Source organism: Helianthus annuus, chromosome 17, assembly GCF_002127325.2.
Source record: "Helianthus annuus cultivar XRQ/B chromosome 17, HanXRQr2.0-SUNRISE, whole genome shotgun sequence".
Classification (NCBI taxonomy): domain Eukaryota; kingdom Viridiplantae; phylum Streptophyta; class Magnoliopsida; order Asterales; family Asteraceae; genus Helianthus; species Helianthus annuus.
The window spans coordinates 131,137,969-131,160,851 of record NC_035449.2 but is presented as its reverse complement, the minus strand read 5'-3'; positions in this window follow the sequence as shown (position 1 = coordinate 131,160,851).

The window sequence follows — 22,883 nt, the reverse complement described above, 5'->3', positions numbered from 1 at the left end:
GTTCTTCTGGATACATGATTGTGTGTAGATCACCTTCCAGCACTTCTGATTCTTTGATATTGCCTTCTGAGTCTTCTCTCATTATTTTTCTTGGCCTTTTTGAAGAGGTCACTTCATGTTCCATTCTTCGCTTCTCTTTTGTATCCATCCTTATGCTAAATTCAGTTTCTCCAGTGATGGTTGTAATTGATGGTTGAGCTGAAGTGTATTCTTTATGTTGGATACTTGAAGTGTCTGGCTTTGATATGCTTGGTGGAAAACCCACGGGTAACTTTTGTTTATCTGGTGGTGGACCCATGGTCTGCTTTTGTTTTTGAACTGTTACAGCTTCTGTTTGTTTCATTTGTTCTTGTTGGATGGTTTCTGGTTGATGTTGGGGACTTTCTGACTCTGTTGCTTGTCTTTCTTGTGGAATTGGAGTCTTTAGTTTATGAAGATCAACTTTTGCCAGTGTGGCAACATTGTATTGCAATCTTTTTACTAGCAAGTGAATGTTAGTAAGAGATTGACTGTTTGTTTCTTCTTGATTCTTTATCTTCTGAAACTCCTGATTTTCTTTATTTCTTTGTTCAATTAATTCCAGTACCAACTTTTCAAAGGCCTCAGTTAGGCTGCTGCTGTTGGCTCTGAGGAGTTATATTTCTTCAAGAAGCCTTCCTGAACTTGAACTTTCTCATGCAGTTGCAATCTATGTCATCTTTTTCTTGATATCATGCAGTTCTTTAAAAGCCTTCTCTATTTCTGAAGAACTTCCTTTGTTTTTTGATGACCTTTGTATTTCTTTGAGAGCTGCACTATTTTCTTCAGTTTGTTTCTGCACAGCTTTGACAGTCTCTGATAGAGCTTTGACTTCTGATTTTTGATTTCTGATTTCTGATTTCTTCCAGTATCAGATCAAGTTTTTCATTCATGACTGTTTTCTCAGTAGTAACTTCATCTTCAAGCTCTTTATAAAGTTGTTTTGGTGACATAGATGGTTGTTCTTGGAAAATAGGAGAAACAACAGATGTTTCTCTTCTAACACCACCAGAAAACACATTTTCTGATGTTCTGAGGTTAAGAGGATTGGAAGTATCCAAATTCTCTGTTTCCTCACCAGAAATCTGAAACAAATTCAAGTCCTGGTTTTCCTCACATCCTTGAACCTTTTCAGGTTCTCCATGAGTTGTTGAGAAACTTTTATTTTTCTCAACCAGGTTTCCTTGCTCAGTAAACTGATCTCCACCTGTTGTTACCACATTTTCCTCCTCAGAGTCTGACTTAGAAAATGGGTCTTTTGTTTCACTCACATTTTGTTTTGTAAAAACAGTGCTTCTTTGTAATATTTCATATTTTGGTTGAATTGATGCATCAGAATCACTTTCAGAAGTATAAAATATATTGAGTTTAGATTTTGTTGCACCTGTTTTTCCCATATGTGAGCCTTCAGCATGATGTTCTTCTGTTGCATGAGTCATCTGTACATCTTTATCAACTGGATGTGGATCAGATTCATCTTGCTGTTCTATTCTTGGTGCGCTTGATTCTTCTGCATCATGCTCCATGGGTGACACCCTTTCAAATCCTTCTTTAGTTTCTGCTTGCCTACTTAGCATTCTCATGTATTCTGCTCTGTATGATGAATTTTCTGGTACAAGATCCATCATATTTTCTGGCAGAACTGGTACATCAAAATCTGACTTCCATGACCCTGCAGCACTCCAAGGTTTCATAATTTCTGATCTCCACATATATTTTGATTTTGGAGTTTGTTGATTTCTTATAGAAAAAGCATCAGAAATTATGATGGATAGAAATCTGGGGAATGGTAGATGTGAATCTATCTTTCCAGTTTTGGTCAGAATTGATCTTTTGATCAGATTAAATATTTCTGTTCCAAAATCAATATTCAACCCAGTTATAAGGCTGAACATGATTGTTAGAATATTCATATTTATCTGATCCGTACCTCCGATCTTGGATGATAAACACTTATTCAATATTTCCATCAATAGTTGCCGAAAGGCAGGCAGCTTGTTCCTCTTGAACTCATTGATTTTTGAAATCTTCGCCTTACATCCCATTACAGCATCAAGTTGTTCAAATATGTCTTCTTTTGGTGGTGCTACTTCATAGTCTTGATTTAAGTGTCACACCCCGGCCGCGTAAAACAACAAACCGCGGCGGAAACGCCGGGGAGGTGAGTGGCGACAGAATTATTGTTTCAACAACCATGGCAAATAAAGTTATGTATTATTAAAATTTAAAGTTACATTGTCTTTGAGTTCAAACTAAACTAACATAATAACTGTCTTTTAAGTCACTAAGGCCCGAGTCCGCCTAAGTGAAGCACAAACACCCTTATGCATTAGCACCTGAAACACATGTAAAAATAGGTACGTCAGCATAAAAATGCCTGTGAGATACATAGGTTTTGTTTATGCAGATTCATGACTTGTTTTTGAAAGAAGTGTTTAAATAAAATGATGTCATGAATCTTGTAAAATGTTTTTCCTTTGCAAAACCATGTGAAAATCGATATGAAAATCAAATGATAATGAATGAACAATGCATGGTTAAATAAATAACCAAGTAAAAATGAATTTGTATAGAAATGTGTAATTTGTAAGACAATGTCATGTTTTTGTATAAAATGTTTCATGTCTTGTCTAAGTGGTTTATATAACGCAACGATGTATAATACGATAAAAGCACTTATATATAGGAAGTACCAGCGGCGTATCCACCATGCTTTTATCATATGACACATAGCCCCGTTACGTAAGTCACTTATCGATAACCAACCAAAATGTCTTGTTTCATGTCAAAATGTGTATGTGTAAACCGTGTACGATGTCATGTGTATCAGGTATAACCAACAAAATGCATAGCAAGTAGGAAATCATCTGCTTAACTATGTAATGATGTCTAATGTGAAAACAAATGTCATGTATGGTGAATAACTAGAAGTTACTCAACCCCATAGAAAATGTACAAAACATGTTTTTTGAATAAACCTAAGTTTAAATCAAATGTTATGCTTTGCAGAAAAACAATGCTTTATGATTACAAACATTTATGCAGTAATGTTAATCGCATACATTCAAGCCTTGAGACTGTGGCGACAAACCCTTAAACGAATTAAAGGTTCATCTAAAGTTATGTAGTCGGATTCTGTCATCCCCAACTTCCAAACAAACCCAGGAAGTCGGAAACGAGAGTTGTCAATTCCTATGGTACCATTACATAAGTCCGAGCGGCGTAGCTAATGTTAATGAATGTATTATTGTCCCGATTGAACATACCAAATGTCATAACCAATGTAGCATGTGAAAACCATGTACTAGGAATGCTAAGTAAACATGCCTAGTAGAAATGTTCATGTAAAACAATGTGCTAGCATGCTCAGTAAACATACATAGCAGAAACGTCATGTAAAACAATGTGCTACATATGCTAAGTAAACATATGCAACAAATGTGTAACAAATCAATGTGCTAGCATGCTTGACATACATAGCAAAACACAATGGAAAGCATGTACTATATATGTACTAGGTGAAAGTAGCATGTTTATGTCATAAAAGCATGAAATACACAAAAGTAACATGTATGTACATGTGTATCACCCCAAAGTATTTGAAAACGGTAAAAGAGGGGAACTATGTACTCACTTGGGATTGCTAATTAGTCTTGAGAATAAGACCAATTTAAGCTCCAAGGGTCACGGAATCAACCGGCACCTAGTATAGGTAACTATGTTAATAATCGGCTCCTAAATCGGGAGATAGGATAGAATGAGGTTCTATAAATCAAATGAGTAATTGAACTCATATGGTATGATTTATTAGTCCCAACATTCTGATTGGAAGGCCTACCTAAGTGCTTTTGACCCGTTTCGACACATTATGGTAACATAAGCTACTATAAGGCGTCGTTAGCGTAAAACTATGATCGGATGGTTAACTATGTGCTATGTCAAGTCTTACATGCCCAATTATCCCTAAACATGTTACTAAATCAGATTACATGTCAAAATTATGTTCACATAGTCAAAATACGGATTTATGCTTCAAAAGGGCATTTTGGTCATTTCCTATGGGCATACAAGCTAACAAGCATATGACTAACCAATCCTAGGTGATCATAAGGTTATAACCTCAGTGGTTATTCCCTATGAAACTATGATCATTAACTAAACTTGGTCGGATCCTAAAGATCGACCAAACGGGTCGGGTTCGAAAGTCTAAGCGGTTGTTTAGACCGCTTAACTTACGACCCTAAACAAGCACAAACTAATAGTGTCGAGTTAGACATGTCAAAACATGTCTAACCTACTGATTTGGTATCAAAACAAAGTGTTTTGATACCCTAAAGTAGTTTCGTTGCAAAATGCGTGCTAAAACGCATGTTGACCGAAACTTTGACTCGACACTACAACTAGCTAACGTGGAAATCAGCAGCTATAACCGCGAAGGATTATAACTATCGTGATTACAATCACGTTTCAAAGTTCAATTGAACTTTGACTTGACCAATTGATGGTCAAAACCGAAAGTCAAACTGTTGGCCAAACTGTTTGACTTTCTGCACTACATAAGGAAAAAAAAAAGCAAGAAAAAGAATGAAAGAAGCTCACTTAAGGTCCTTGCTATCTTTTCTACAAGAAGACAAAGTCCCAAATGCTTGAGAGAGAGCTCCAAAGCAGATGTGAAGAGAGGAATGAGTGAATGAGCAAAGAAATGAGTTGATGGAGCATGGTATTTATAGTTGGACATGAAGAACAAGATCACTCCAAGTGTTTTTCTTAGCCATTAAGCATGAAATCACAACCATACATTTGTTAGGAGCAGGTGCAAAGCCTTGGAGAGGTGGTAACTTGGTTACCACACAAAGAAATTGCAAGATTGGCCCCTGAATTTACAAACTGTTGCTGAAAACAGACTTTCTGCCCAGATGTGACGCTCGTGTAGCGCGACGGCATAGGCAGTAGGTGCTCGCGCTACGCTACCATGTATCAGGTTCAGCAAAGTTTCAAAAATGGCAGAAATGGTCCCTGCACGTGTTTAAAGCCTTTTTCGATGCGTTTAAACCCCGTTAACCTCATTTCAAGGCTCTAAAATGAAGTTAAAGTATAGGGGACTCAAAACATGCTCGAAAACATCTCGGATGCCGGTTCGTTTGGTCGTATGATTGCGTTGTTCGGTTAATTACGACGAAAGTCGTAACGAACGCAAAATCGATCCAAATTAAGCGACGAATGGAATTTTTGCATGGCGATCACTAAAATAAAAATATTTTAGTGTGTACAAAAATTTTGGATGTCCAGATGTGTCCAGAACGTAAGATATGCGCGAAAATGCAAACTTACGCCGTTTTTGACACTTTTAGTCCCTGAAAGATCATGTAAGCATGTTTTCGCACACCGAACCTATCAAAGCTTATTTCTAAGCCATGTTTAGGTTATATATGGTATGTTTAACTTATGATCAAGTTCCGGACTGTACGTTTCCTTACGAAACGGTAGACTTTTGCAAATTGACGCAAATAGTCCCTGAGAGCGAATAAACTTGTTTTTGCCATACCAAAGCCTTTAAAACTTATTTCTAAGTTATGTAAAGGTTATTTAAGGTAAGTTAAGTTTATGATGATGTTCCGGAGTGTTTGTCGCATTAAACTGACTGCGTTTACGCATCAGTTCACGTATAACTTTCCAGAAAGCGATATAGAGTTCAAAATCGATCAAAATCAACATGGGCACAAAACCAAACATAAATGACAAATATAGGGATTAAAACACACTATTTTATTAATATTGTATTGTTCAGAGTTTGTAAAATGATATCACAGACACAGATATCACAGTCTCCCCTACTTCAGGAAATTTCGTCCCGAAATTTGTTTAGAGGAAACTTGTGAGAATAGATGCGGATATTTTGCTTTCATCTGATCTTCACGTTCCCAAGTAAACTCTGGGCCACGTTTAGATTCCCAGCGAACTTTGACCAATTTAATCCGCTTGCCTTTCAACTGTTTAAACGAACGGTCCACTATTTCCATAGGTTTCTCAACGAAGTGCATTGTATTATCAACACGAATTTCATCAAGTGGTATGTGGAGGTTCTCATCAGCTAAACACTTTCTGAGATTGGACACGTGGAATGTTGGATGAACATTTCCAAGTTCAGGAGGTAGCTCAAGTCTGTAGGCTACTTTTCCGATTCTTTCAACGATCTTAAATGGTCCAACATAACGAGGTGCAAGTTTTCCTTTCTTCCCAAATCTAATCACACCTTTCCAGGGGGATACCTTGAGTAGGACGTGATCACCAACTTGGAATTCCAAGGGCTTGCGTCGTCGATCCGCGTAACACTTCTGACGGCTTCTAGCTGTCTGAAGGTTTTCACGAATCTTCTTGACCTTATCTGTAGTCTCTAGAATGAGTTCAGGTCCAGTAAGCTGAGCTTCACCTATCTCATTCCAGTAGACCGGTGAACGACATTTTCGACCGTATAAAGCTTCAAAAGGAGCCATATTGATGCTAGAGTGATAACTGTTGTTGTAAGAGAATTCGATCAAAGGTAGATGCGAATCCCAACTACCACCAAAGTCAATCACACACGCTCTAAGCATATCCTCCAGTGTCTGGATTGTTCTCTCAGATTGACCATCTGTCTGCGGATGGTACGCTGAGCTCAAATGAAGTTGAGTACCCATGGCAGATTGCATGGTTCTCCAAAAGCGAGACGAGAATCGAGCATCTCTGTCAGATATAATGTTCAAAGGAACACCATGTCGAGATACAATCTCATTAACATATATCTTGGCAAGATCGTCAGCAGATAAATCCTCACGGATTGGCAAGAAGTGTGCTGACTTTGTAAGACGATCAACAACAACCCAAATGGCGTCATGACCCTTCTTAGTGCGCGGTAACTTGGTAATGAGATCCATAGAAATGTTTTCCCATTTCCAAACCGGAATCTCTGGTTGCTCTAATAATCCAGAGGGATGTTGATGTTCTGCCTTAACCTTAAGACAAGTAAGGCATTTTGAAACATATAAGGCAATGTCTTTCTTCATACCCGGCCACCAGTACTGAGTTCGAAGATCCTTATACATTTTGTCTGCACCAGGATGAATAGAATAACGAGACTTGTGAGCTTCATCCATAAGCAAGGTGCGAAGATTGTCTATGCTTGGGACCCACAAACGGCCCATGTAATAGAAAATCCCAAAATCTCTTAGTTCAAGCTCAGGATTAGTATGACATGGTAACTCTTTACCCATCAAGTCTTGTGCAACACAAGTATGTTGAGCCTGAATTATACGAGATTGAATGTCAGATCGAACCTGAACACAGTGAAGCTTGACACGTTCCTTACGACTTAATGCGTTAGCCACGACATTCGCTTTACCAGGATGGTAGCGAATTTCGCAATCGTAGTCGTTTAGGAGTTCAACCCAACGTCGTTGCCTCATGTTTAGTTCTTTCTGATTGAAGATATGCTGGAGACTCTTATGGTCAGTAAACACTACACACTTTGTACCGTAAAGGTAGTGTCTCCAGATTTTGAGAGCAAAGACTACTGCACCTAACTCAAGATCATGAGTGGTGTAGTTTTTCTCGTGTACTTTCAGCTGTCTTGATGCATAGGCTATAACTTTGTTTCTTTGCATAAGAACGCAGCCAAGGCCTAAATTGGATGCATCACAGTACACGACAAAATCGTCATTACCCTCAGGCAAACATAGAATAGGTGCATCGCAGAGTTTTTGTTTCAAGGTCTGAAAAGCTTCTTCCTGTTTAGGTCCCCACTCAAAAGGTTTGCTTTTCTGAGTTAAAGCAGTGAGAGGAACCGCAATCTTGGAGAAGTTTTCAATGAAACGGCGGTAATAACCCGCTAGACCAAGAAATGAACAAACTTCGGTAGGAGTAGTAGGAGTATCCCAGTCCTTAATCGCACTGATTTTGGCGGGATCTACATGAATACCTTGTTCGTTGACGATGTGCCCCAAAAATTGAACTTCCTTAAGCCAGAATTCGCACTTGGAGAATTTGGCGAAAAGTTGTTCTTTCTTTAGAAGCTCCATTGTAAGACGAAGATGTTGCTCATGATCAGCTCGAGTCTTAGAATAAATCAAAATATCATCAATGAAGATGATAATGAACTTGTCCAAATAAGGCTTACAAACCCTATTCATCAAGTCCATGAAAATAGCAGGAGCATTTGTTAAACCGAAAGGCATAACAGTAAACTCGTAATGACCATATCGAGTACGGAAAGCTGTCTTGGGAATATCTTCTTCGAGAACTCGAAGTTGATGATACCCAGAACATAGATCAATCTTTAAAAAGCAAGTAGCACCCTGTAGCTGATCAAAGAGATCATCAATGCGAGGTAGGGGATATCGATTCTTGATGGTAATCTTGTTAAGCTCACGGTAATCGATACACATCCTAAAAGATCCATCTTTCTTTTTCACAAATAGGACAGGAGCACCCCAAGGTGAAAAGCTTGGACGGATGAATCCTTTGTCAGATAGCTCCTGAAGCTGCTTAGACAACTCTTGCATCTCAGACGATGCAAGACGATAAGGTGATTTAGCAATGGGATTTGCACCAGGTACGAGATCGATGCGAAACTCAACTTGGCGTACAGAGGGTAAACCAGGTAATTCTTCAGGAAATACCTCTGGATAATCCCGAACAACAGGGATATCTTGAATTGTCTTACCCTTGCCTTTATCCTCTACGACATGTGCTAAGAAAGCAACATATTTCTTGCGTAGATATTTGCGGGCTTGGGTACATGACATGAGTTTAACGGGTTTCTCCCCATGAACTTCTAAGATCTCACCAGTCGAAAGCGGTATACGAACCAACTTCTCAAAACATACTACCTCAGCATGGTACTTGGATAACCAATCCATTCCAACTATAATGTCGAAGCTCCCGAGTTGCATCGGTGTGAGGTCGATAGGGAAAAGATGGTCATTGAGATTCAACTGGCAATTTCGAAGAACAGAGTCGAGGACAACAGGTTCACCACTAGCTACTTCTACTGTCAAGGGCTTTCCTAGTTTTGTTCTAGTCATCGCAAGCAAAGGCTCAAATGCTAAGGACACAAAACTCTTATCGGCACCCGAATCAAATAGAACAGAAGCAGGATGGTTGTTAACAAGGAACGTATCGTTCACCACTTCGTTATCCGCACGCGCCTCATTTGCATTCAGATTAAAAGCTCTACCACGAGCTGGTGCCTGATTTGCATTTGCCAACCTCGGGCAATTGTTCCTATAGTGGGTCAGATCCCCACAGTTGAAACATGAACCAGGCGGAAAGTGAGGTCGTGCAGGATTCTGGGCTGGGTTTTGTACTGCTGGGTTTTGAGCTGCCTGATTCTGATTAGGAGCAAAGCGGCAGGTGTTTGCAAGATGACCAGACTTGCCACAATTCGTGCAGATACGGCATTGCATCTGTGGCTGGTGGTGGCTGTTACATCTGTTGCACAGAGGTGCATTTCCCGCATACTGCCTCTTGGCAGCAGGTTGTGCAGCCTGATTCTGTGCTGCCTGATTGGTAGCAGCCTGGTTAGTCTGAGCAGTGACCGCGAAATTCTTGGAAGCCTTACGCTTCCTAGATTTCTTTGAAAACTCAGCAGCCTTCTTGCCCTTACTCTCCTTGGCGCTATCAGACTGTTTCTGCTTCTTGTCACCCTTCCTGTGGAGTTTACCCTTCTTGATTTGGGATTCAGTAAGGGTAGCAGCTAGCTCAATGGCCTGTCGGACGGTAGTAGGGTGACTGCCAGTTACAATATCCTGAACAGGATCTGGCAAACCGTCTATGTACCTCTCAATAGCCTTATCCAAAGGCGTGACCATAGTCGGACAGAGCAAGCTTAACTCCTCATATCTGTCAGTGTAAGCCCGGTGTTCACCACTGTCTTGCTTCAGATCATTGAACTCATCTTCGAGTGCCCTCTGCTCATGTCGAGGACAAAATTCTCTCATCATGAGAGTCCTGAGTTCCTCCCAAGTCTGACCCAAAGCAACATCAGCACCTCTATCTCTCATTACCCTATTCCACCAGGTAAGAGCCCTCTTTTGGAATACACTCGAAGCAAACTCGACCTTACGGTTGTTCGGACACTGAACATGGCGAAACGTGCTCTCAAGACTCTCAAACCACTGGAGAAGCCCAGTTGCTCCTTCAGTACCACTAAACTTGAGCGGTTTAGCCGAGTTAAACTGTTTAAAGTTGCACGGAGCAGGTGCATTAACATTATTATTGGTGGCTTGGTTTATTTGAGTTATGAGACCGGGTAGCATAGCAGCCATCTGCTGTGCTATAATAGCTGCCAGTTCGGCATCAGGTTGGGGAACGTTACGTCGAGGAGGCATTCTAAAAGAGGAAACATGAGAGAAAACGAGTGAGATGATGTGATGAAAATGAGATAACAATAAAATTGACAAAAAGCAAGGAAGGTGGTCATTTGTTTGTTACCACAAAGCAAACAAACAACACACAGTGACAAATCAAAGTAAATGAGTCATAATAATGTATCGCGAAGACATGCTCGCCTATAAGTGAACACTCACCCCAAGAGTTCCCAGGTAAGAGTGACTGGTCCGATACTGCGGATTTGTACGAACACTCTAGCCTTAGACAGAAAACTCAGGGTACAGGCATTCACTCTTCCAGTTTGCACGTGTTCACATTATTTAGACCCAAAACTTTGACGAGATTTTTGAAAAATTGGAAGGCACAAGGCCAAAAAGAAATCATCTAAGGATAGATGATTGATTTCAAAATCTTTTTGGAATATTGTGTTCAAGTTTTGGTAATCACCTAAGGATAGGTGACGGGTATTGTTTTAAAATCTAAACACAAGTAAACTTGTGTTAGGGTCCTAGAAAGTTATAGTCTAGGTCAAAGCATTGCTAATAACCTAATTCCCTATAACCATTGGCTCTGATACCAACTCTTCTGTCACACCCCGGCCGCGTAAAACAACAAACCGCGGCGGAAACGCCGGGGAGGTGAGTGGCGACAGAATTATTGTTTCAACAACCATGGCAAATAAAGTTATGTATTATTAAAATTTAAAGTTACATTGTCTTTGAGTTCAAACTAAACTAACATAATAACTGTCTTTTAAGTCACTAAGGCCCGAGTCCGCCTAAGTGAAGCACAAACACCCTTATGCATTAGCACCTGAAACACATGTAAAAATAGGTACGTCAGCATAAAAATGCCTGTGAGATACATAGGTTTTGTTTATGCAGATTCATGACTTGTTTTTGAAAGAAGTGTTTAAATAAAATGATGTCATGAATCTTGTAAAATGTTTTTCCTTTGCAAAACCATGTGAAAATCGATATGAAAATCAAATGATAATGAATGAACAATGCATGGTTAAATAAATAACCAAGTAAAAATGAATTTGTATAGAAATGTGTAATTTGTAAGACAATGTCATGTTTTTGTATAAAATGTTTCATGTCTTGTCTAAGTGGTTTATATAACGCAACGATGTATAATACGATAAAAGCACTTATATATAGGAAGTACCAGCGGCGTATCCACCATGCTTTTATCATATGACACATAGCCCCGTTACGTAAGTCACTTATCGATAACCAACCAAAATGTCTTGTTTCATGTCAAAATGTGTATGTGTAAACCGTGTACGATGTCATGTGTATCAGGTATAACCAACAAAATGCATAGCAAGTAGGAAATCATCTACTTAACTATGTAATGATGTCTAATGTGAAAACAAATGTCATGTATGGTGAATAACTAGAAGTTACTCAACCCCATAGAAAATGTACAAAACATGTTTTTTGAATAAACCTAAGTTTAAATCAAATGTTATGCTTTGCAGAAAAACAATGCTTTATGATTACAAACATTTATGCAGTAATGTTAATCGCATACATTCAAGCCTTGAGACTGTGGCGACAAACCCTTAAACGAATTAAAGGTTCATCTAAAGTTATGTAGTCGGATTCTGTCATCCCCAACTTCCAAACAAACCCAGGAAGTCGGAAACGGGAGTTGTCAATTCCTATGGTACCATTACATAAGTCCGAGCGGCGTAGCTAATGTTAATGAATGTACTATTGTCCCGATTGAACATACCAAATGTCATAACCAATGTAGCATGTGAAAACCATGTACTAGGAATGCTAAGTAAACATGCCTAGTAGAAATGTTCATGTAAAACAATGTGCTAGCATGCTCAGTAAACATACATAGCAGAAACGTCATGTAAAACAATGTGCTACATATGCTAAGTAAACATATGCAACAAATGTGTAACAAATCAATGTGCTAGCATGCTTGACATACATAGCAAAACACAATGGAAAGCATGTACTATATATGTGTCACACCCCAACCAATGGCGGAAACATCGGGATGAGACGAAGTGTGAAGATTGCTAGAGACATCATAACGCTATTTGTGACAAGATTTAGAAAATCCAAATTTCATTTCATTTCATAACTTCAAATAGTCAACATTACAAGAAATTCAAATACGACAAGTTTAACAAAACAACATGATAACATAACAAAATTTTGATACAACATTTTAAACCCTAACGTCTATATGTGTATCTAGGCATCAACGCTATCTCTTTTCTTAGCATCGTCCTCATCAACCTGTAACATGTTTAAAATAATTCAATGCAAAAGCAAAGGCGAGTATACAAGTTTGGTACATACATAGCATAAGATAAAAATGTGAACAATTCCTCATAGCAAGCATGCGATTCAAGATAAACATTAAATATGGCATGTGTATAACATATCAAACCAAGAAAACGCAACTTGCTCATGACATAACCAAAGTTTCAGTGGAGGCGGGTCGTTAATCCTATAGCGCTACATATGTCAAGGTTTGGCTCGTACGAAGTTAATGATAAGTTCAACACATAAGAATCACCCAAATTTAAAGTATCAAGCCATCACATATACAAGCATTGTTATAGGAATGTTCGTGTGTTTAGACAAAAGTTCATGTGTAAGTTTCAATAGGTAAACATGTTACACCCCAAAAGTGGTAAAAGTAAAAGGGGAAAAGTACGAGTATACTCACAAAGTTTGCATATGTTTTCCGATTATCCAATTGTTGACGAGTTGATGAGGTTAGAAGGTTGAATGTGTAGGGTTAAAGTTCATGTATGCTTAGAGTCGAGATTCGGTATTTAAAAACAACATAAAAGTAAGATATGAGAATAGCATGTGAAAGTAATCATCTTCAACCCATAACACTTGTATGACACTTGGTAACCACAAGGGTTATGATAATATTTTCATGAGTTGAACACCCATAAGAATCACAACAAGGTTTAGGTCTTAGGTGATGTTCTACTACTTTAACATATAAACATGAGTTCAACATTAAAGGTTCGAATGAGTGTATATATATATCTAGGTTAAGTACTACATATTATTTAGTCCAATAATTCAAGTAGGAGGTAGAAGATTAGAATCTTCATTTAGGCACCTCGTGTTATCATAGTTGTCATGTATGGGGTAGGAAGGACATGCTTCCATTTAGGAACCCCTTGAATGTTCACCACTTCACTTGGTGTAACAACAACCAAGGAGGGTCACGAACTAGGATTTGCACAATAACATAAACAACCTAACTATTGAGAAATCATCAAATCATGTGAGGATTGTATGTAGGACAACCCAAGTTGTTCCATAATCACTCATGTATCAAGGCTATGTTTGACATGATTTGTGGGTTGAAACCCTAAACAAAACACCAAGTTTATGAGGTTTAATCCTCTGATTTTAAATGTCTCAACCTTGTTTTTAAGCTTAACCAACCATGGGATAAGTTGTAAGCATTAGGACATAGGTATGAGATGTGTTGAACACAAGTTACATAGGTTTAAACAAGTTTTTGATGAACGTAAAAACAAACAGAAAGTTTATGGACGATTTCGGGGCATTTCCAGGTCTGATTTCTCCAAGGAGAAGTCTAGGAATCGAACCCCATGATTATACAAGCAAGTAGGAAAAAGAATCGAGTGAATCGGATAAGAATTGAGTGAGTTATGCTCATTTTCGTGAAGGGGTGTCAATCTACTCGAACCCTTGCTTTCAGCTACGGTTTGGTGGATGTTTTGTGAGTTTTTAGGGTTGCAAAAGTGGTATGGAGGCTGGTTATAAGTGGTATTTATAGGGGGAAGGATTAGGGTTTCAATGGGTTGAGCTTTGGAAGTGTTTAGAAGGGGTTACACCTTGAAACTAGCCCACAAAACCCAACTATATGGGGCTGAATTTTGCTGAATTGGGCTGCCATATTTCTTTATTTTTTTTATTTTTTTAAAACATTATAATGAGTAATTTTGTTAATTAAGTTGTGTAATAATATGCAACAATGTTTCCCCTAACTTGTAACAAGGTGAAATATGAAATAAAACATGATTAAACTAGGTAAAAAGTGTAATGTACAAGTTTTATTTACGAAGCAAGTTCCGTATTTTACAACGATTACGATGAAAGAATGGTTATAAGAACACAAGATTTCCAAAGATAGAATTTCACGTAAGGTTTCTAAATGTAGGATGTTTGAAAAAGCAGGGCGTTACAGTCTCCCCTCCTTTAGGAAATTTCGTCCCGAAATTTATTCAAGAGGAAGGCTCGAAAGAGTTTTTGGCATAAAGGTGATCATTAAGAATTGAAACTTGGGAAGTTTGAAAGTTTTGAGAGGAACGAAAAGGTTTGTTACTTTAAATAAAGCAATAGAGGTATACTTAGTATAGTTTCACAAGAATCAAGAATAAGGAGGCTATTTTATAGGTAATGAGGTAAGTTAGGACTCAAATGTTTAAACAAGCTGGATTGCGAACGAGTTTTGTATAAAATAATACGAGTATAGAATGAACGAATGACTCTTAAAGAGTACAAGTATGTGAATAGCATAAGTGTTGGATAGATGAACGTAGTGTGTTAAGGATGAAGTCTCGTCATGAATAATCGGATATAATGCGTTTGTGAGTTGCGTGAAGTTGTATTAGGTCCAAAAGGTCTGCAACACACTGAATTTCTCATGGCACGTTTTACGAAAGTTTGGTAACATGGTGAAAACACTTATATATAGGAAGTACCAGCGGCGTATCCACCATGTTTTAACCACATTACGTCCGTTTCGTTACTTGGAGTCATGTTACGTTCCGTGTCTTACCATACACAGTAGTACACTCTATGGTTCTCATACGCCTATCACTATAATCCCGTGTGCACCCGTGATTATTTTGATCGTCGCATGATCCGCATAGCTTGTACTAGTTGTGTATGAATCGGGGTATACATAAAAAAAATTAGAATGTGTACGTACAAGAATGTAGTATATAAGCAAGTCCATGTTTAAGTATGTGTGGGACCCACGCAAGCGAATCCCTCGGGTTGCGCTCGCGTATAGGTACGAATGTATGAATCATGAGTAAGGATGAAAGTATGAGCATAAGTTTAAGTATGAATACGCATGTATGTATGAGCATAAACATAAAACGTGTAAGTAGTATGTGTACAAGTAGAAGCGTAAAACGTATAAGTAGTATGCGTATAAGTACAAGCATAAGACGTATGAACATAGGTGTAGGTATGAAAAATAAATATTGCGTAAATAGTGTTTGTTGGGACACCACGGATCTAAGTGTATAAAACATTCAAAAGGTCGAGTATGTAAATACGAATGATATAAATGATGTTATCGCGAGGTATCGACCAAAATGTGTACGATGATATGCATGTATAGTTGTTTAAATGAAACATTGAGTTTATCGAATCAAAATTAGGTTGACCTTGGTTGAAAGGGTAGAATATAGTTGTGTATGTAAGAGGATATAAAGTACTAATTGGTTAAGAATAATGTATTTTTGTAATGATTGAAATGCTACTTTTGTTAAAAAAAAAAAATTCATGTAAGTCAAAGATTGTCGGTTCCCATGAAGACTTCTTGCCCGCGTGTTTTGTAAATTGGTGTAGGAAAAAGGTTTTCGTTAAAAAGTAAGTTCGTTTCATCAAATAAGAAATTATGAATTTAGGAGGTCCTTGTGAAAACTAGGATCTTTAGAAGGGAAATTTAGCAAAAGGACTTAGAAATAAAAATAAAATAACAATTGATTTGTTGGTGTTGGAAAGGGTATTTGGTAAAACAATCATATAACTTCTATAAGATCATATAAGTATTCGGAAAAGGTTGGTTGGATTTTGATTAAAAGTAGAAGGTGGGCGTGTTTTAGTGATTAAGTCGAATATGAAGTTCATGGGCAAGAGTTTCATTGAACCGATTAAATTGATAGGTAGCATTTCGTAAGGTTTTGAAGTTCGAGCAATAAAACGTTTTAAGACATGATTATGAATTTCGCGTATATGAGTTGAGTGAAAATAGATTGTAGAATAAAAAGTACGTTTGATAAAACAATGTATTTCGAAATCTGTATGAGTGGGTATTTTTAAATAACATTAAACAATTTGGGTATAAAGTATGATCGAGTTTGCATAATAAGATGTTTCGAAAGAGAATTTTTGGTAACGGTCACCTAAGTTAGGGAATCACCCCTAACTCGTTGGTGAGGTCGTTTTAAGGAAAAGGGAGTGGAGCTAATCGTCAAGGTAAGGAAGTCACTCCCATCTCGATGATATTTCTCCACTTGTCGTTACAAGGAAAACGAATTTAAATTATATGAAATCATGCATATGTATAAATGAATGGAAAAGGTTCAATATGTTGTGTGTGTGAAAACAGAAATCGAAAGTAAACTCGAGTTTGAAAGATTGCATCGTATAAATAAATAATAGAAACACATGTTTGACCAAAGTTTGGAGTGTTCCAAACGGAACTTTGACTAACCAAAGTGGTCGAAAAGTCCTTTGAATTTGAGGAGCATACTTTGGCCTAATAGGTAAAATACTCTCGCCGACAAGTCGGTTAACGGTATTTACCCTTCCGGTTACTACATGTCCCAAATCAATCGAAATTTCGAGACTTGGCGGGATTTATGAAAAAAATCAAGGAGTGGAACTAGTCGCCAAGGTGCGGGTTTCACCCCTAACTTGACGGTTTCGTATCCTAAGTGTGGTTGGTACTCGTCGGGTCAAAATTTAATTTCAACACTTTGACGAGGGTCCACTAGAATTTGAAATTTGAACTTCTCCATCAAGGTGAGGATTTCACTCCTAACTTGATGGTGAATTTCGTGTAAAAAGAAAAGGAAAGTGGATGGATTGAGAGTTGTTCACCAAATTATGGGTTTCACGCCTATTTTGGTGAACTCGTCTCGTTTGTGTAATATGTGTGTTGTCGGATTTAGAATAATCGAGTAAAACGCGTGAGGAAAAGTGTATATTAAAGATTAAACAAACAAGTATAACATGTCAAGAACATCACAATAAAAGTGAAATGATGAAACGAATATTAACGCATAAAAAGTATGTCAAGAACACACATAAAGGATGAAATGAAGAAACAAGTATTAACACATAATAAAATCAAGTATAGCATGTTAAGTGTTAACCCACAAGTGACACATATGCTTACAAGATCAAAAGAGAATAAATAAAAGCAAATAAGATAGCATGCTAGTAATTTCAAGTAAAACATACGAATAAAGCTCTAGAACTATAGACTAGGTTAAAGCATTCCTACTTTTCCTAATTCCCTATAGTTATGGCTCTGATACCAATCTGTCACACCCCAACCAATGGCGGAAACATCGGGATGAGACGAAGTGTGAAGATTGCTAGAGACATCATAACGCTATTTGTGACAATATTTAGAAAATCCAAATTTCATTTCATTTCATAACTTCAAATAGTCAACATTACAAGAAATTCAAATACGACAAGTTTAACAAAACAACATGATAACATAACAAAATTTTGATACAACATTTTAAACCCTAACGTCTATATGTGTATCTAGGCATCAACGCTATCTCTTTTCTTAGCATCGTCCTCATCAACCTGTAACATGTTTAAAATAATTCAATGCAAAAGCAAAGGCGAGTATACAAGTTTGGTACATACATAGCATAAGATAAAAATGTGAACAATTCCTCATAGCAAGCATGCGATTCAAGATAAACATTAAATATGGCATGTGTATAACATATCAAACCAAGAAAACGCAACTTGCTCATGACATAACCAAAGTTTCAGTGGAGGCGGGTCGTTAATCCTATAGCGCTACATATGTCAAGGTTTGGCTCGTACGAAGTTAATGATAAGTTCAACACATAAGAATCACCCAAATTTAAAGTATCAAGCCATCACATATACAAGCATTGTTATAGGAATGTTCGTGTGTTTAGACAAAAGTTCATGTGTAAGTTTCAATAGGTAAACATGTTACACCCCAAAAGTGGTAAAAGTAAAAGGGGAAAAGTACGAGTATACTCACAAAGTTTGCATATGTTTTCCGATTATTCAATTGTTGACGAGTTGATGAGGTTAGAAGGTTGAATGTGTAGGGTTAAAGTTCATGTATGCTTAGAGTCGAGATTCGGTATTTAAAAACAACATAAAAGTAAGATATGAGAATAGCATGTGAAAGTAATCATCTTCAACCCATAACACTTGTATGACACTTGGTAACCACAAGGGTTATGATAATATTTTCATGAGTTGAACACCCATAAGAATCACAACAAGGTTTAGGTCTTAGGTGATGTTCTACTACTTTAACATATAAACATGAGTTCAACATTAAAGGTTCGAATGAGTGTATATATATATCTAGGTTAAGTACTACATATTATTTAGTCCAATAATTCAAGTAGGAGGTAGAAGATTAGAATCTTCATTTAGGCACCTCGTGTTATCATAGTTGTCATGTATGGGGTAGGAAGGACATGCTTCCATTTAGGAACCCCTTGAATGTTCACCACTTCACTTGGTGTAACAACAACCAAGGAGGGTCACGAACTAGGATTTGCACAATAACATAAACAACCTAACTATTGAGAAATCATCAAATCATGTGAGGATTGTATGTAGGACAACCCAAGTTGTTCCATAATCACTCATGTATCAAGGCTATGTTTGACATGATTTGTGGGTTGAAACCCTAAACAAAACACCAAGTTTATGAGGTTTAATCCTCTGATTTTAAATGTCTCAACCTTGTTTTTAAGCTTAACCAACCATGGGATAAGTTGTAAGCATTAGGACATAGGTATGAGATGTGTTGAACACAAGTTACATAGGTTTAAACAAGTTTTTGATGAACGTAAAAACAAACAGAAAGTTTATGGACGATTTCGGGGCATTTCCAGGTCTGATTTCTCCAAGGAGAAGTCTAGGAATCGAACCCCATGATTATACAAGCAAGTAGGAAAAAGAATCGAGTGAATCGGATAAGAATTGAGTGAGTTATGCTCATTTTCGTGAAGGGGTGTCAATCTACTCGAACCCTTGCTTTCAGCTACGGTTTGGTGGATGTTTTGTGAGTTTTTAGGGTTGCAAAAGTGGTATGGAGGCTGGTTATAAGTGGTATTTATAGGGGGAAGGATTAGGGTTTCAATGGGTTGGGCTTTGGAAGTGTTTAGAAGGGGTTACACCTTGAAACTAGCCCACAAAACCCAACTATATGGGGCTGAATTTTGCTGAATTGGGCTGCCATATTTCTTTATTTTTTTTATTTTTTTAAAACATTATAATGAGTAATTTTGTTAATTAAGTTGTGTAATAATATGCAACAATGTTTCCCCTAACTTGTAACAAGGTGAAATATGAAATAAAACATGATTTAACTAGGTAAAAAGTGTAATGTACAAGTTTTATTTACGAAGCAAGTTCCGTATTTTACAACGATTACGATGAAAGAATGGTTATAAGAACACAAGATTTCCAAAGATAGAATTTCACGTAAGGTTTCTAAATGTAGGATGTTTGAAAAAGCAGGGCGTTACAATATGTACTAGGTGAAAGTAGCATGTTTATGTCATAAAAGCATGAAATACACGAAAGTAACATGTGTGTACATGTGTATCACCCCAAAGTATTTGAAAACGGTAAAAGAGGGGAACTATGTACTCACTTGGGATTGCTAATTAGTCTTGAGAATAAGACCAATTTAAGCTCCAAGGGTCACGGAATCAACCGGCACCTAGTATAGGTAACTATGTTAATAATCGGCTCCTAAATCGGGAGATAGGATAGAATGAGGTTCTATAAATCAAATGAGTAATTGAACTCATATGGTATGATTTATTAGTCCCAACATTCTGATTGGAAGGCCTACCTAAGTGCTTTTGACCCGTTTCGACACATTATGGTAACATAAGCTACTATAAGGCGTCGTTAGCGTAAAACTATGATCGGATGGTTAACTATGTGCTATGTCAAGTCTTACATGCCCAATTATCCCTAAACATGTTACTAAATCAGATTACATGTCAAAATTATGTTCACATAGTCAAAATACGGATTTATGCTTCAAAAGGGCATTTTGGTCATTTCCTATGGGCATACAAGCTAACAAGCATATGACTAACCAATCCTAGGTGATCATAAGGTTATAACCTCAGTGGTTATTCCCTATGAAACTATGATCATTAACTAAACTTGGTCGGATCCTAAAGATCGACCAAACGGGTCGGGTTCGAAAGTCTAAGCGGTTGTTTAGACCGCTTAACTTACGACCCTAAACAAGCACAAACTAATAGTGTCGAGTTAGACATGTCAAAACATGTCTAACCTACTGATTTGGTATCAAAACAAAGTGTTTTGATACCCTAAAGTAGTTTCGTTGCAAAATGCGTGCTAAAACGCATGTTGACCGAAACTTTGACTCGACACTACAACTAGCTAACGTGGTAATCAGCAGCTATAACCGCGAAGGATTATAACTATCGTGATTACAATCACGTTTCAAAGTTCAATTGAACTTTGACTTGACCAATTGATGGTCAAAACCGAAAGTCAAACTGTTGGCCAAACTGTTTGACTTTCTGCACTACATAAGGAAAAAAAAGCAAGAAAAAGAATGAAAGAAGCTCACTTAAGGTCCTTGCTATCTTTTCTACAAGAAGACAAAGTCCCAAATGCTTGAGAGAGAGCTCCAAAGCAGATGTGAAGAGAGGAATGAGTGAATGAGCAAAGAAATGAGTTGATGGAGCATGGTATTTATAGTTGGACATGAAGAACAAGATCACTCCAAGTGTTTTTCTTAGCCATTAAGCATGAAATCACAACCATACATTTGTTAGGAGCAGGTGCAAAGCCTTGGAGAGGTGGTAACTTGGTTACCACACAAAGAAATTGCAAGATTGGCCCCTGAATTTACAAACTGTTGCTGAAAACAGACTTTCTGCCCAGATGTGACGCTCGCGTAGCGCGACGGCATAGGCAGTAGGTGCTCGCGCTACGCTACCATGTATCAGGTTCAGCAAAGTTTCAAAAATGGCAGAAATGGTCCCTGCACGTGTTTAAAGCCTTTTTCGATGCGTTTAAACCCCGTTAACCTCATTTCAAGGCTCTAAAATGAAGGTAAAGTATAGGGGACTCAAAACATGCTCGAAAACATCTCGGATGCCGGTTCGTTTGGTCGTACGATCGCGTTGTTCGGTTAATTACGACGGAAGTCGTAACGAACGCAAAATCGATCCAAATTAAGCGACGAATGGAATTTTTGCATGGCGATCACTAAAATAAAAATATTTTAGTGTGTACAAAAATTTTGGATGTCCAGATGTGTCCAGAACGTAAGATATGCGCGAAAATGCAAACTTACGCCGTTTTTGACACTTTTAGTCCCTGAAAGATCATGTAAGCATGTTTTCGCACACCGAACCTATCAAAGCTTATTTCTAAGCCATGTTTAGGTTATATATGGTATGTTTAACTTATGATCAAGTTCCGGACTGTACGTTTCCTTACGAAACGGTAGACTTTTGCAAATTGACGCAAATAGTCCCTGAGAGCGAATAAACTTGTTTTTGCCATACCAAAGCCTTTAAAACTTATTTCTAAGTTATGTAAAGGTTATTTAAGGTATGTTAAGTTTATGATGATGTTCCGGAGTGTTTGTCGCGTTAAACTGACTGCGTTTACGCATCAGTTCACGTATAACTTTCCAGAAAGCGATATTGAGTTCAAAATCGATCAAAAATCAACATGGGCACAAAACCAAACATAAATGACAAATATAGGGATTAAAACACACTGTTTTATTAATATTGTATTGTTCAGAGTTTGTAAAATGATATCACAGACACAGATATCACATTAAGGGTAGTTCCAAACATTCCCTTAATTTCTCTAGTGTGATTACGATGAAGATATCTTCCCATACATGTGCTGTTAGCTCCATATTTGTACAATGAGCTTCGAGTGTTTTTACAACTTGTTGTAGCAGTCTTTCTGGTACCTCTCTGGTCTTTGTAAGAGCATGAGCTATTGGGCTTCTTATCAGAAACTCAATGAGAACTTGACACTTCACATCATATTGTTCGATATTGGTGTTCATTGCTTCATTGTTGTTCTTCAAAGGAAGATATTCAGCTTCAGTGATTAGGGGAACAGAGTGTTCAGCTGGAGGTGGACTGTTGTTGGAGGAAGCCATTTAGGATTTGGGTTTTTTTTTGTGCTTTTGAAAAAGGGTTTTTAGGGTTTTGAGAATGGAGATTGAAGATGGACGTCTCTGTGTTGGAGGGGATATTTATAGTGAGCTGAGACAGAGATTTTTGAGTGTTTTTTGTGGGTTGTTAGTATTCAAGGTGGGCGGCTACTTTCATAACTCCTAATGATATCTATTGCAGTGAATATGACAGTCTACTAAGCCTTTTATGTGAGTAAGCATTCAATAGGTGGGCGGCTACTTTCATAACTCCTAATGATATTGGTGCTTACGTGTTTCTGTTAAACTCCTTA